This window comes from Heteronotia binoei, chromosome 15 (genome assembly GCF_032191835.1).
Source record: "Heteronotia binoei isolate CCM8104 ecotype False Entrance Well chromosome 15, APGP_CSIRO_Hbin_v1, whole genome shotgun sequence".
NCBI classification, from domain to species: Eukaryota; Metazoa; Chordata; class Lepidosauria; order Squamata; family Gekkonidae; genus Heteronotia; species Heteronotia binoei.
In genome coordinates, this window is record NC_083237.1 from 33,486,137 (window position 1) to 33,499,930 (window position 13,794).

Below are 13,794 nucleotides of genomic sequence, written 5' to 3' on the forward strand. Positions count from 1 at the left end.
GCTGGGTGGGAAGTAGTGCCAGCGCACCAAATAGTAAAGCAACCCCTCTGGATTTTAGAGTCCAGGATCTCTTTGACTTCGTGGTGCTTCTGCCCCTTCACCAAGATGGGTTTGGGCTCCGGCCCATGAGGGTGCCACCTCGACCCACCCGGATCTCGATGCAAAAGGCTGCAATGAAAAACAGGATGCACTTTACTAAACAGTTTTGGCAAGTCCAGTTTTACAGTCACTTGGTTGATCACTCTTTTTTATTTTGAAGGGTCCCAGGAACTTGTAAGCAAGTTTCCTGGACGTTTGCGGCAGCGGCAGGTTTCTTGATTGACAGGAACACCATCTTGCCCACTTTGAAGTCTCTGGAGGGGCTGTGCTTTTTGTCAAATTGGGCTTTGTAATCCCTTTTGGCCAGCTCCAGGTTCTTCTGGATCACCATCCAGGTTTTCACCAAGCGGCCCCACCACTGCTGACAGTCTGTGGGTTTGGAGTCGCCCGCCCCCCCCCCCCCCGGCAGTGAGGGAACGGCTTCTCCTCGTAGCCATTAACCGCTTGGAAGGGAGTCATTTTGGTGGAGCTGTGCAGGCTATTGTTATATCCATACTCCGCAAATGGAAGCAGTTCCACCCAATTGGACTGTTGGAAGTTTATGTAGCACCGCAAGTATTGTTCTAAAAGCCCATTCACCCGCTCACTTTGTCTGTCAGTTTGCGGGTGGTAGGCTGAGCTCAGCCCTTGCTCCATTCCTGCCAGCTTGCAAAACTCCCACCAGAAGTTGGCAATGAACTGCGGCCTGTGGTCGCTAATGACCTTGTTCGGGAATGAGTGGACCCGGACTACGTGTAAGAAAAATAAATACGCTAGCTTCTTGGCCGTGGGCAGTTTGCGGCACGGGACGAAGTGAGCCTGCTTAGAGAAGGTGTCCACCAGGACTAGGATCACTGTCCGCCCTTGGGAAGGGGGTAATTCTACAATAAAGTCCATTGACACCACGGACCAGGGTCTTCCCGCCGTGGGGAGGGGTTGTAGCTGCCTCGGCACTTTGCCCCTCCTCTTTTTGGCCATGAGGCAGGTGGGGCAGGTTTGCACAAAGTCAGAAATGTCCTTTTTCATTTGGGGCCACCAAAACTGCCGGTTCACCAGGTGGAGGTTTTTTTACGTAGCCAAAATGGCCGGAGAGTTTGTTGGAGTGGCAGTACTGTAAAACTTCCAGCCGCAAGCTCTTTGGGATGTACAGTTTCCCCTCGTGGTACCAAAATCCTCCCTCTCCTTTGAGCAGGCTGTCAGGGCGCCCCTCTCCCTCTTTCTCGCTTTCCTCTATCAGTCTGTTTCCCCCCCACGGATCTGGCCCCTTGAGCTTTGTTTGCGACCGGGTTTGCACTGCTCCGGCCACCGCCTCCGGGGGCACTAAAAGAGTCTATCACTTCCTCCTGCTGGCTCCCGTGCTGCGGGAGCCTCAAGAGTGCGTCAGCTAGAAAATTCTTTGCTCTGGGGATGTGCCGCAGGGTGAAGTCAAACTTGGCAAAGAAGCCTGCCCACCGGATTTGCTTCCCCGTTAGCTTGCGACGCCCTGTGAGGTCCTTCAAGTTTTTGTGGTCCGTCCAAATTTCAAAGGGCACTCGAGCCCCCTCTAGCCAGGACCTCCAAGTCTTTAAAGCTAAAGTCACAGCAAACGCCTCCTTGTCTCACACCGACCAGTTGCGCTGCTCTTGCGAGAACTTTTTAGAGATATAGGCGCATGGCCGAAGTTGGCCCCCTTCGTCTTTCTGCATTAATATGGCTCCTATGGCCACGTTGGAGGCGTCACATTGAACCACGAAGGGCTTAAGTTCGTCAGGGTGCACCAGCACCAGCTCACTGGTGAACAGTCTTTTGCGAGTGTCAAATGCCCTCTGGCACTCACGGTCCAAGTTAGCTTGGCACCCGGCTTTTTAGCATCCAGTCCCTTCCCCTTCATCTTAAGGAGGTCGGTGAGGGGCAGGGCTACCCTGGCGAACCCCTGAATGAACGACCTATAGAAATTTGCGAACCTGAGAAATGATTGGAGCTGTCTACGTGTTCTCAGGGGTTCCCAATCTAGCACTGCTTGTATCTTAGCCGGGTCCATGGCCAAGCCCTTCCCAGACACTCTGAATCCCAGGTAATCCAGTTCCTCCTTATGGAACTCGCATTTAGACAGCTTAGCATATAGCTTGTTCTGATACAGGGTGGTTAGGACCTTCCTCACTAGTTTTACGTGGGAGGGGAGGTCCTTGGAATAAATAATGATGTCATCCAGGTACACCACCATGCCTTTGTACAGGTATTCCCTCAGCACATCATTGATAAAGTTCATGAACACTCCGGGGGCCCCCTGCAACCCGAACAGCATCACTAAATATTCGAATTGGCCCATCGGTATATTGAAAGCTGTCTTCCACTCGTCCCCCTCCTTGATCCTCACTCGGAAGTAAGCTTTGTAAAGATGGACCCTTCTGAGACTGTGCTTAACAAGTCTTTGATTAGGGGGATCGGGTAGGCATTAGCCATGGAAATCCCATTTATTCCTCGAAAGTCAGTACAAAGTCTAAAGGCTCCTGTCCTTCTTCTTCCGGAAGAGGACCCAGGCAGCGTGGGGCGCCATGGTGGGGCGGATGAAGCCTCGCTTAAGGTTTTTCTCCAAGAACTTCCTCAGCTCCGCTTTCTCCGCCCACCCCATGGAGTAGAGTTTTGCTTTAGGGAGGGATTGTGTCAGACGTTGGAACTTCAAATGAAAACAAATCATTTTGTTTCAAAATTAATCCATTTATCTGAGAACTAGTGTCTGGGGTAGAAGCAGGTTGAGTTTGATACAGTCCAAGGCTATGCCTGGTATTTTGTAGAGTACATGAAAGCAAAACAATAAAACCATTCTCACACTCTGAGAGACAGTTGCCTGTTCCCATCCTCCCTTATCTCTTTCCCAGGGAAGGAACCCCGCTGGTTACCTTGAGGCATACCATCTTCAAAGACTCTAGGCGTTTGTTGGTGCCAAGTGAGAAATTCCTCCCTTGTGGTTAGCAACTGTCTCTTTCTGTTTGAAATGCAGATCTTTATTCCCATGGTTAGTAGCAAGATACAAAATGGAGTTAGTTAGGGCAAGGGAGCACCTCTACTCATGGTACAGTTTAAGGCAAGTTACAATGGCTGACAGATTGGCCCAGGATTAGCTCAATGGCGCAATCCATGTCTTGGTGGGGGGGTAGTTCATCAGCCTCAACCTCACTAAACGCCCCCTGTAGGTCCCGGTACTCACGAGGGATGCTTTGCACTTCCTCGACCGACACGCACAGCCTCTCGTTCTTCGGCGGGGCTTTGGGGCCCCATTGCTCCCGCCAGAGGTGAGACTTGCAGCGTCTGTCAGTGAAGTCTATAGTCTGCTCCCCCCCACTGGATGTCTGGCTGGTGCCGTGCTAGCCATCCCACTCCGAGTACTAAGTCAAAGGAGGAGGAGGGGGGGATCACAAAAAATCTCCAAGTCCCAGTAATCGTCAATCCCCACTGGAATCTTCTGGGTCTCCTCCACAAAGGGCTCACCCTTCATCACTGTCCCGTCCATTTGCTCGAATTGGATCAGGCGGGGGAGGGTTTCTCGGGGCAGTTCTAGCATCTCTACCAGTCGGTGGGGTGATGATCTCCCTCGTGCACCCCGAATCTATGAGGGCTCGGGCATGCACGAACCTCTTCAACTTTACACTCAACAAAGTCAATGGGACAAATAAAAGGGAGCCTGATATACTAACCCTCAGCGGTGCCGTGACTTCAACGACCTGCCGTTCGGCACCCATCAGTGCAGGTCGCTCTCGTTTCCTGCCGGCTCGGTTTCCCAGGTGTCTTCCCCCAGGTCTTCCAACATTATAGAATCCTCGTCCAGCACCATCGACAGGGCTGTGCTGCTTCGACTCTGCTCCTTAGGCCTGAATGGTTTCCTAGTTCCCGCCAGCCCCGGTTTTGGGGTCACGGGGGGCCCGCGGGCAGGGGGCTCTGGGCAGTTTGCCACCAGGTGGCCCGGGTCTCCACACCGGTAACACTTGCGGGTTGCAGGGGGAGGCTTCGTCGCTCCCCCGCCCCCCGGGGCTTTCTTGGGCTCGGGCTTCATGCCTGGCTGGGACTCTCGGGTGGCTTTGCCCCCCTGTTGCTGCTGGTGTTGGAGGGCCACCATTTTCATGTTGGTCTCGACCTCGCCCGCTAGCTGTATCCACCCGATCAGGGTGGTGGGCCTTGCTTGCCCCAGAGCCCGATCTAGTAGTTTGGCGTTCAGGCCCTTCTGGTACGCTGTTATCTTCATCTCGCTCCATCCCGGGATCCTTGTGCAGTGGGTCCGGAACTCTGCAGTGTAGTCCTGGATGGACATCAACCCCTGCTGCAGGTTCTGGATCGCGGCAATGGCCCTCGTCTTTTGCAGGGGGTCCTCGTACTGTGACAGCAGTGCTTGGAGAAAGCCCCCGATGGTGTCTAGTTTGGGCCGCCTGGTCTTGTACAGGCTCATGTACCATCTCTGGGCGGCCCCTTTCATCTTCGACCCCAGATAGTCCACTCGACTGAACTCGTCGGGGGAAGTATCCCCTCCAGTAGCGCATATAGCTGGTCACCTGGATGATAAAGTACTCCACTCCCTTGGGGTTCCCGTCGAACGTGGCGTCCAGTTTGCAGGATTTCACCCGCCTTTCCCCCCTGGCTGGGGCAGCCGGCGCGGGGGTGCGGCCAGCTGGGGTCTAGTCAGTCTCCTGATGCCCACGACCAGGCTTCGATTGATCTGCTTCTGGATTTCCTGTAGCATCAGGGCCATGTTCTCCTTCATTTCTCGTCTCAGATCCCAGGCTAGGGTGGACATCTCCCCCCGCAGTGTTTCCATCGGTCGCGGGCCTTGGGAAGGTCCCTCGTCCTCCTCCTTTGATTCCGCCCCCTGCTGTTGGTCCTCAGGGGTGGGGGACCGCTCCCCTCGGTACATGCCGGTCGGCAACCCGCTTCTGCTCCCCGGGTTCCCCTTCGGGACAGGCTGGTTCAGGATGGCCTCGTGCCGGATTACGGTCTTGTCCATCAGGGTGGTTGAGGTGAGGGGGTACCATGCTTTCGGAGTGATGAAAAGCTCTGGCACGTGCCGTGTTCCCTCGAGTTTGACCGCCCTCCTCTCGGTTACGTGCCGCACCGGAGACTCCGGGATGTTGATCGGTTCTAAAGGTTCTTGGTCACTGGGTGCCTTTTCAGCCATCCGCTACAAAGTTACCCGCGCTGATAAAACTTCTGCGGGTTCAGTTCCAAAATGTCAGACGTAGCTTCATTGAAGCTTACAAGCAAGCGGACTTTGATATTTTGAAACAAAGTTGTCTTTATTGCATATTTCAGTGTTACTCCAGCATGGCGACTATTGGAACTGATGAAGATCAGTTCGAACTGTTGGCATTTATCTTTCTACTTCAAAGCAATGGTTTCTACCCCCTGATTCCCAAAACAAAAGGTTGCTTTGCATGTGAGATTTTTCCCAATGCTTCCCCCCCTTATCTTGCCCGTTGGTGGTTACAATTCCCAGCGGCAATGTCTTTGGGCCTCCAGAGCGGAGGTGAGAATTTGGCACATACTGCAGGCTTCAAAGGGATCTTGGCAACCTTTGATATTCATGGGAAGTGGCCTCTACTCTTCCCCCCGCCCCTCTGGTTGTTCCCAGCTTCTAAGTTAGTTAGCATTTCTAGGCAGCATTGAATATGGTTAGTAACAGCATTATCTAGTATCATAAATGAACAGAGCCTGACACCCGGAGGTCGGTGTCAGCGAAGGTTCATTGAAGTTTCCAAATAAGCAGACTTGTTATTTTAAAAAAAGTTGCATTTATTTTCTACTCCAAAGTTACTCCAGTATGATAGGCATTGGAACTGATGGCAAGCAGTTCGAATCATTTGTATTTAATATTCTACATCAAAGCAATTACAACTACTCCCCATTTCCCAAAAAAACCGCTGCTTTTGCATGTGAGACTTTTCCCACATCTCCCCCCTTATCTTAGTTGGTGGTTACAGTTCCCGGCGGCAATGACCTTGTTGCCTCTAGGGAGGAGGTGAGAATCTGCCGGGCATTCTACACTTCAAAGAATGCTTAACAACCTTTGATGTTCCTGGGAAGCTATTCTCTGGCTATTCCCTACTTGACCCCCCCTCCTATTCTACTGGCACATGTTAGTAAGCATATATGTGAATCAATCAATTTGGTTAGTGAGCAGCATTCAGCAATAGTATCAATGAACAGAGTCTGACATACTGCCCTCCCCCTAAGCTCTTGATCGGGGCTTGTCTGGGTGCAGAAGGTAAAATTGCTTAAGCAGTTGCGGTGTGTTTAGATCAGAGGCTTTAACCCACTCGTCGCAGCTAGGTGGAAAATAGCGCCAGCGCACCAGGTAGTAAAGAACCCCCCTTTGGATCTTAGAGTCCAGGATTTCCTTCACTTCGTGGTGCTTCTGGCCCTTCACCAGGATGAGCTTGGGCTCTGGACCTTGAGGGTGCCACCTCGACCTACCCGGATCTCAACGCAAAAGGCTGCAATGGAAAACAGGGTGCACTTTACTAAACAGTTTTGGCAAGTCCAGTTCCACAGTCACTTGGTTGATCACCCTTTTTATTTTGAAGGGTCCTAAGAACCTGTAGAACTTCCTAGAGGCTTATGGTAAGGGCAAGTTCTTGATTGATAGGAAAACCGTATCTCCCACTTTGAAATCCCAGCTTGGGCTATGCTTTTTGTCAAACTGGGCTTTGTAATCCCTCTTTGCTGTTTCTAGATTCTCCTGGATTATTTTCCAGGTTTTTTCCAGGCGGCCCCGCCATTGCTGACAGTTTGTGGGTTGGGAATTGCGTCCCCCTCCTGGCAAAGAAGGGAACGGCTTCCCCTCATAGCCATTCACCGCCTGGAAAGGAGTCATTTTAGTGGAGCTATGGAGGCTGTTGTTGTACCCGTACTCAGCAAACGGTAATAGCTCCACCCAGTTGGATTGCTGGAAGTTTTCATAGCACCTCAAATATTGTTCTAGAAGCCCATTCATCCGCTCCATCTGTCCGTCTGTCTGCAGGTGGTAGGCGGAGCTCAACACCTGTTCCATCCCGGCCAATTTGCAAAACTCCCACTAGAAGTTGGCAACAAACTGCAGCCCGCGGTCACTGATGACCTTATCAGGGAATGAGTGGACCCGGACCACGTGCAGGAAGAATAAATACGCTAATTCCTTAGCCGTGGGCAGTTTTCGGCATGGGACAAAGTGGGCTTGCTTGGAAAAGGTGTCCACCAAGACTAAAATCACTGTTCGCCCTGGGAAGGGGGCAACTCTACAATAAAATCCATCGACACTACCGACCAGGGACTTTTGGCTGTAGGGAGAGGCTGCAGTTGCCCCGGCACCTTGCCCCCCTCCTCTTGGCCATGAGGCAAGTCGGGCACGTTTGCACAAACTCTGAAATGTCCTTTTTCATTTGGGGCCATGAAAACTGCCTGTTCACTAGATGGAGGGTTTTCACATAGCCGAAGTGGCCCGACAGTTTATTAGTGTGGCAGTGCTGTAGAACTTCCTGGCGCAATATCTTTGGGACATATAGCCTCCCCTCATGATACCAGAAGCCCCCCTCCCCCTTCAACAGTCCATCTGGTCAATCCTTCCCCTTCTTTCTGCTTTCCGCTAGTAGTCTATTTTCCCCCCCAAGGGTTGGGGCTATTGGGGGTTGCTTTCGATCGGGTTTGCAATGCCCCCGCCACTGCCTCGGGAGGAATTAGAGAGTCTATTATTTCCTCCCGTTGGCTCTCATGCTGGGGGAACCTCGAGAGTGCGTTCGCAAAAAGTTCTTAGAAACAGGGATGTGTCACAGGGTGAAGTCAAATTTGGCGAAGAAGCCCACCCACCGGACCTGCTTTCCCGTATGTTTACGGCGCCCCGTGCGCGCCTCCAAGTTTTTGTGGTCCATCCAGATTTCGAATGGCACCCGCGCGCCCTCTAGCCAAGACTGCCAGGTCTTAAAGGCAAAAGTTACTGCGTATGCCTCTTTGTCCCACACCGACCAGTTGCGTTGCTTGTGGGATAATTTTTTGGAAATGTAGGCACACGGTCGCAGTTGGCCCCCCTCGTCTTTCTGCATTAATATGGCTTCTATGGCCACGTTGAAAGCGTCACATTGAACCATGAAGGGTTTAAGTTCATTGGGGTGCACTAACACTGGCTCGCTTGTGAACAGTCTCTTAAGGGCGTCGAACGCCGTTTGGCACTTCTGGGTCCATTTTAGTTTGGCACCCAACCTCTTGGCACCCGGCCCCCTCCCCTTCGTCTTTAGGAGGTCTGTGAGTGGCAGGACCAGCTTGGCGAACCCCTGAATGAATGACCTATAGAAATTGGCGAACCTGAGAAATGATTGTAGCTGTCTACGTGTTCTTGGGGGTTCCCAGTCTAGCACTGCCTGTATTTTCACGAGATCCATGGCCAAGCCTTTCCCGGACACTCTAAATCCTAGGTGTCAGAACTTGTATCTGTTATGTATACTGAGCTTAGTAATGTTAGCCTAACTGACTCCATATTGTAACTGCTTCCTAATCCTATGTTCCTGTAGCTGGGCAGACTAACTAAATGCTTTGCACTTCAAACAAACTGTAACCACAGAAGGGTGACAGATAGCCTCTGGAAAACATCTGCAGGTGTCCTTTGAAGCTAGCCTGCCAGGGCATCACAGCAGGGCTCCTTCCTCCTCCACGAAGATAAGGGACCCTGGGAACAGACAACTGTCTCTTAGAGTGTGAGAAATGGTTTTATTGTTTATTTATTTATTTATTTATTTGAGATTTATATCCCGCCCTTCTCATGAATGGCTCAGGGCGGCTTCCAACAATTTAATCAAACATAAAATTTAAACAATATTAAGTATAAAACAATTAAATATTTAAACAGTTAAAACTTTAAAACAACCGCATAAAGAATGTATCAATTGCTGAGCCCGTTATCAGAGTTAACTTGTACCTTCCCTGAACACAGTTCTCAATAAACGCCTTATACTTTTGCAACAAAGTAATGGGCCTCGTTTGAAGTTCTTCAAGTTCTGACATTTTAACTCTGATCCGTTTTGGAGCTTATCCGAACTGGCAACTTAGCTGAATGGCAGCAAAGGCTCCAGATAACGGAGAGCCCAGCACCCCACCAAGGGAGCGACCGGTCGAGCCCGGAGTGACGGTAATGAGGCGCAAGGTGAAGGAACTGGCGCACTTCTCCACCCTCATCTTTACCCCGAGGAGCTGGAGCCCGCGGAAATCAACTATGCTCATGGACGGAGCAGACGAGCGCTACAAGATGTTGGTGACGGGCACCGGGACCGAGACCGGGCAAGACCCCGAGAGAGAGGAGGGCCCAATCCCACGAGGAGAGGACTATGCCCAGACACTATGCAACGAGTTGTTCCAGTGGGTGAGAGAAATCCATGATGAGGTCCATGAGAGCCGCGTACAACTCGCCAGGGAGATGCACCGGCAAATGGACGCTATCCAGGAGCAAATCCGGGCGCTACAGGGAGCTGGAGTGCCCGGCGGAGGGGCGCTGGCCGGACCGCCCGACGGAGCTCCAGGCCAGCCGGCGGCGCCACCCGACGGGGGTCTGGGGCAACCGGCAGCACCAGGCGGCGGAGTGCCGGGCCAACCGGTGGCCCCGCCCGGAGATGGTGGGGCCCCGGCGGCCAGCCAGCGGGACCCCCAGCGAGGCCACCACTGGCGCCACCGGTGGGGCCGCCGCCGGGGCCGGGCCCGGTGCCAGCAGGCCCAGCGGCACCGGGCCCGCCGGGAGCCGGAGAGGGGGCGCGAAACCGTGAGCTCCAGATCACTTTCGACGGGGATGCGGAGGAGGTGGAATATTTCACCATCCAATGCAACAACTTCATGACCCACTGGGGAGCGAGCTTCCCGTCGGAGGCGAGTCGGGTAGACCATATAGCCTCCAAACTGAAGGGGGCCGTGAGAAAATGGTACGTGGGGCTGTACACCGGGAGGAAGCCGGAGCTGACGACCGTGGCAGAATTCCTCCAAGCGATGCTGAGGCAGTACAGCGACCCGCTAAAAGAGGTGAAGGCCATAGAAGCTCTCCAGAGGATCGAGCGGGGGAATCGCACCATCCGGGAGTACGCCACCGAGTTCATGGCGCACTGCTCCACAGTGAGAGGTTGGAGCGAACTGATGAAGTACACCGCATTCAAGAATGGGCTGAACGCTAACATCCTAGACTGGTGCTACCATCAGGGGAGGCCCGACTCCCTGGTAGGTTGGATTCAGCTAGCCGGTGAGGTGGAGATGAACCTACAACACATAGGAATTCGCCGCCAGCAACAACTAGTGAAGAAAGGGGGGAAGCCGAGTCCATCCCCCGCCAAACCCGAAGGGAAAAAACCCTCGGCAGCCCCAACGCCACCAGGGCCACTGGGTGGGAGGAGGTGCTACCGATGCGGGGATCCGGGGCACCTAGCCGCCAACTGCCCCGAGAAGCCATGGCTCGCGACACCACCCCCCAAGCCACTCGCACCAGCACCAAAGAAAGCAGGGGGAAGAGCGAAAGAGCCCAGTCGGGGCGCCGTTGCCACATCCATGGCTATTGACGAGGATGTTATAACTATCGAGGAGTCGAGTGAAGAGTCCTGGGACCCCGAGCTGGCGGGAAACGACAGCGACCTGCTTTAATGGGTGCCGCAAAGCAGGTCCAAGAAGCGACGGCACCGATGACGGTGAAAATAACCGGGGAACTATTGTTTATGGCCGTGACTTTATTGAACCCTAAATTAAAGCGATTTATGCACGCCCGGGTCCTAATAGACTTGGGGTGCACCCGAGACATCATCACCCCCACCTAGTAGAGGCGCTGGGGTTGGCCAAGTCCCCCTTGCCCCACCCGATCCAATTCGAGCAGATGGACGGGACGGTAATGAAAGGGGAACCCTGCACCGAGAAGACACAGGCGGTGCCGGTGGGGACGAAAGAACATTGGGGGATAGAAGTGTTTGTGGTAGCCCCATCTTCCACGTTCGATGTAGTGGTGGGGGCGAGGTGGCTAGCGAGGCACCAACCCGATATCCAGCGGGAAGCGCAGATCATCAATTTCCCAGACTGGAGGTGCGAGCACCACCATTGGGGGAGGGAATGGGGCCCCAAACCCCCGCCGCAGAACGAGAGACTATGCCTAACCATAGAGGAAGTTGTCGATCCCCAGGGAGTACCGGGACTTAAAACGGGCGTTTAGTGAGGAAGAGACCAACGAGCTACCTCTGCACCGCCCCACTGACTGTGCCATTGAGCTTATACCCGGGCAAGAGCTACCAAAAGCTAAGCTCTACTCCATGGGGTGGGCGGAGAAGGCGGAACTAAAGAAGTTCATAGACAAAAACCTGAAACGGGGTTTCATTCGCCCTGCCACCACACCGCACGCGGCCCCGGTCCTATTATGGAAGAAAAAGGACGGGAGCCTGAGACTTTGCACCGATTTTCGCGGGATAAACGGGATTTCTATGTCCAACGCTTACCCGATCCCGCTCATAAAAGACTTACTGAGCACAGTGGCGGAGGGCAGGGTGTTCACAAAACTCGACCTCAGGGATGCGTATTTTAGGGTACGGATCAAGGAGGGAGACGAGTGGAAGATGGCGTTTAACACCCCCATGGGACAGTTCGAGTACCTGGTGATGCCGTTCGGGCTACAGGGGGCACTGGGAGTGTTTATGAACTTTATCAATGAAGTACTAAGAGAGTACCTGTACAAAGGGGTGGTGGTGTACCTGGATGACATCATTATTTATTCAAAAGACTTAAAATCACATGTGCCCCTAGTCAGGAAAGTACTAACAACTTTGTACCAGAACAAACTGTATGCTAAGTTGACCAAATGCAAGTTCCACAAAACGGAACTAGATTACTTAGGGTTCCGGGTGTCGGGGGAGGGACTGGCGATGGACCCCGCCAAAATCCAGGCGGTGCTGGATTGGGAAGCGTCCCGAACCCGACGGCAGCTACAATCTTTTCTGGGGTTCGCAAATTTTTACCGCGGGTTCATAAAGGGGTTCGCCAGGGTTTTGCTGCCCCTCACGGAACTCCTCAAGACCAAGGGGAAGGGGGAGGAGGCCAAGAAACCTGGGGCCCGCTTAGACTGGTCGCCCAAATGCCAGGAGGCGTTCAATGAGTTAAAACGGCTGTTCACGAGTGAGCCTGTGTTAGCCCACCCCAACGAGCTTAAGCCGTTCGTGGTACAATGCGACGCCTCCGACGTCGCCGTCGGGGCAATACTGATGCAGAGGGACGAGGAAGGGGGATTGAGGCCCTGCGCGTACATCTCCCGCAAGTTTTCAAATGAGCAGTGAAATTGGTCAGTGTGGGACAAAGAGGCATTCGCCGTCACCTTCGCCCTAAAAACATGGCGGTCGTGGCTGGAAGGTGCGCGGATCCCCTTTGAGATTTGGACCGACCACAAAAACCTAGAAGTGCTGACCGGGCGGTGCAAGCTCACAGCCAAGCAGATCCGGTGGGCGGGGTTTTTTGCCAAATTCGATTTCGTGCTGAAGCACATACCCGGAACCAAAAACTTTTTAGCTGACGCCCTCTCCCGCATGCCCCAGCACGAGAGTCAAAGGGAAGAGGTGATAGACTCGCTCATTCCCCCCTCCCAGGTTGCGGGAGGGATCACCACCCAGTCCGGGAAGAAAACGGGAGCCCCGGATCCGAGAGAAAAAGAACGCCTAGTGGCCGAGACGGAAGCAGAGGGAGGAGAAAGACCCTAGGGCGTGGAGAAGGGGGAGGGCGGACTTTGGTATTACAACAGGAAGATATATGTACCCAAATGCTTAAGAGGGGAAATACTGACGCAATGCCACTCCAACCGCCTGGCGGGGCATTTCGGCTACGTGAAGACATTGCACTTGGTAGCGCGTCAGTTCTGGTGGCCACAGATGAAAAAAGATGTTTCGGAATTTGTGGGCTCCTGCCCCACTTGCATCATGGCCAAACGAAGGGGGGGGGAACCACCCGGGCTCCTCCAACCATTGCTAACCGCCACGAGACCATGGGCGGTGGTTTCGATGGACTTCATAGTGGAGCTGCCCCCCTCCCAGGGAAAAACAGTGATCCTGGTGGTAGTAGACACCTTCTCGAAGCAGGCCCACTTCGTTCCATGTAAAAAATTGCCCACGGCTAAGAAATTAGCCTATTTGTTCTTTCACCACGTGGTCCGCCTTCACTCATTCCCAGACAAGGTAATTAGTGACCGCGGGCCTCAGTTCGTTGCCAACTTTTGGCGGGAGTTCTGCAAAATCACCGGGATGGAGCAGGGGCTCAGCTCCGCCTATCACCCTCAGACGGACGGGTAGACGGAGAGGGTGAACGGGCTACTGGAGCAGTACCTCAGGTGCTACGTCAACTACCAACAGACTAACTGGGTGGAGCTCTTGCCCTTTGCGGAGTATGGATACAACAACAGCCTGCATAGCTCCACCAAGACCTCCCCTTTCCAGATCGTCAATGGCTACGAGGGGAAACCCTTCCCTCTTTTGCCGGCGCCTCCTGGGGCCCCGGAACTGACCTCATGCCAACAATGGTGGGAGGGGATATGGGAGGGATGGAAGGTGATACAGGACAATTTGGAGAGTGCAAAAGAGGACTATAAAAAATACTTCGATCGAAAGCACTCCCCCCAGTGGGCCTTTAAAGAGGGGGAAAGCGTATTCCTCTCAACTAAGAACCTTCCCCTCCATCAGACATGTCGGAAACTGGCGTACAAGTACCTGGGCCCCTTCAAAATAAAATGGGTGA